Source organism: Pinus tabuliformis, chromosome 4_2 (genome assembly GCF_031772625.1).
Source record: "Pinus tabuliformis cultivar Carrire ecotype Pingquan chromosome 4_2, CPIR1, whole genome shotgun sequence".
In the NCBI taxonomy this organism is placed as follows: domain Eukaryota; kingdom Viridiplantae; phylum Streptophyta; class Pinopsida; order Pinales; family Pinaceae; genus Pinus; species Pinus tabuliformis.
In genome coordinates, this window is record NC_142304.1 from 274,990,402 (window position 1) to 274,993,223 (window position 2,822).

Here is a 2,822-nt window from a genome sequence, read left to right on the forward strand (position 1 = left end):
CCTTAGATTTTGATTCCGGGCTCTCTAGGCTGCGATTTGCGCCTTTCGCCCTTTTTGACGGTGACGTCAGCGTGGGTCCCAGTACGGCGGTGACGTGGCAAGGTGACGTCAGCAGGGTGACGTCAGCGGTATGGCCGGGTGACGTGGCGGTACGGTGGAGGAGATGACGTGGTAGTACGGTGGCAGCTACGTGGCAAGGACACGGTGGCAGGAGGCCGATGCAGGGTGATGACGTATTGCTGACGCAGGAGGGGGGAAGGCGGTTTCAGGTGCACCGCTTTTGTGTGCAGGCAGTTTCGGAGGATGGGGCCGGGAGTACGACGGGAAAACCGCCCATCTCCCGGGCATTAACCCTTGGCACGTCGGGGCACAAAAGGGCCCGCCCACCGTAGATCTCGGGCGCGCCAGATTTGACAGTCGGCGGCATTGATAACGCGGCGGAGGGTTAGGGACGAGACCCGCTCTGTTTTTATTTGTTTTTTTATACGGCGGGGGGGGGGGGGGCGTTAAACATTAGAAATGTGGGTTTATGGGTATGCGCAGGCAGCGTTTAAATAAACGCCAAACAAGGGTTGGCTATTAATTTAACAGGGGTTAAATTAATCCCAGGTTCGGACACGGAAGGGCTAATGCCAAGCCCCAGATGAACTTAGCATTCCCCGAACTTAGGAAATATGGCTATAGTGCCAAAGGGAGGGGTTATTTAATATTTTTTTGGGGATTTCATATAATTTTTAGTAGTCAATGGGGATGGGGAAATGATATAGGGAGCTAGATAATAGAGTTAGGGGTTAATATGAAAATGAGGTGAAGTGTAGGGGGGAGGCTAAGTTTGTGAGCCTAAACTTTGGACATTGAAAGTGAATGGACTGTGGAGACATGATTTTACACAAGAAATGTGGCTTCCTTTCACAGAAGAAAGTCAAAGCTTGACTTGGTGTTGTTACAAAAATAAAGTTATAACAGGACTGGTTGGGCAGATCCCAAGGTCCTCAAGGGGATGTTAGTGAGTGATTTGGGGAATGAGAAGAAAGGGGAGTTAGACATGCCTCACTTGAGCTCCTCCAAAGGGGAATTGCCTTGCCCTGTAATCTGAATAGATATAACACTTGAAAAGATGAAATGGATTACACAACATGATTCTGCAACCACAAAACTACTTACCCAGCCTACTTACCTAGCATTTTTTCTTCTTTTTTGCATGGGTGCACTTGGACTTGCAGACCCTGATTATCCTTTTTTCTTTTTTTTTTGTCCTTCTATCTAAATCTACACTTATTTCTTCCAAGGGCCCAGATTAAGTGGTTGGGCTCCTTTGTTTCTCTACCTATCTGCAAATCTGCCAAGATTAAACTGTTTGGACAAATAATGATTCTCTATATTCTATAACAAGAAATTAGGGAAGCCAAGATTAGGCTGTTTAGACTTCCCTTACCAAAAAATTCTTCAAAAATGGTTAATTTATCAAAATTGGAATACAGTAGTGGCATTTAGACTGGCACACTCTCATGACCTTTTCTTTGGCCTCTTTTTAGGAAATATGGAGCATTGCAGCATGCAAAGTATAACATATTTGGCATGTAAAAATGCCAATCATGAAAGATGAACACCTGTTGCAACAGGAGGCTAACACTCGCAAATCTCCCACTGAACAGGGTCTACCACAGGTCCGAGCGAAACCCCTCAGCAACAAAGGTGTCCCCTTGAAGCCAAAACAGCTCTGATACCAAATTTAGGTTTTAACCCAGTACATAAACTACTTGCATACAAATTCTAAAACACAGAAAAATAAAAAATGCGAGAGCATAACACACAAAACACATATACACAGAGATTTTCCCACTATATCCCAAAACTGGGACTACCAACTTGACTTTTCATTATGTTCCTTTCAATGTTACAATACATATTTATACATGTCGAAGCATCCAATACCATGGACCAAAAACCATCGCATCCAATACCATGGACCGAAAACCATCGCGTCCAATACCATGGACCAAAAAACCATCGCGTCCAAAAAACATGTGCGAAAATCATGCACAAAACCATAGGTGGGTCCGCCCAACCTAACATAGGGTCCAAAACCAAAATTTTTAGGGGCGCTGCCCCAAACCCCATAAAATGGGGTTAGGGTGCCCCTCAAGCCCCCTATTAACTACGTGGAAATAATATAACACAACCCAACAATCACAATTCCATTGACATTGACCCAATCAAGCTTAGAACCACTTGGCACAACAAAAGAATGAGGGAGGACCGAATTACAAAACACATTGATCGCTTTCTACTGGTTGAGAATCTGGTAGATATTCTGCCTCTTATAAAACATTGTATTTGGGATGGTGGTGGCTCAGACCACTCCTTGATGACGTTGGAAATCAAAGCTATGAGGAAAAAACCCCCCAACCATTTCAAATTCAACTCTTCCTAGCTCATCGACAAGAGTTTCACAAAGCTAGTGAAAGCCACCTAGAGGCCTTTCAACCCTCTGTTTAATGTCTCAACATGAAGACAGTTCACTCAAAATTTAAAATTAGTAAAGAGCTACCATAAAATGGTTGGTTGACAAAATGAACAGGGACTCTCAGAAACTCCGTGAAGTGGAAGTTGATCTAAAGGTAATATCAGAAGACCTATCAGAAGGCTATGATTTAGAGGAATCAAAGGAAAATATCTCCCTCCTTAAAGGGATGAAGAAAAAATCCTGGATAACATTGAGGCTACTCAGATACTCAAAAGTTGAGCCATCTAGTTGGAGGAAGGTGATGAGAACACCAAGTTTTTCCAAAACTTCACTAAAGGGAGGAAAATGAGCAATA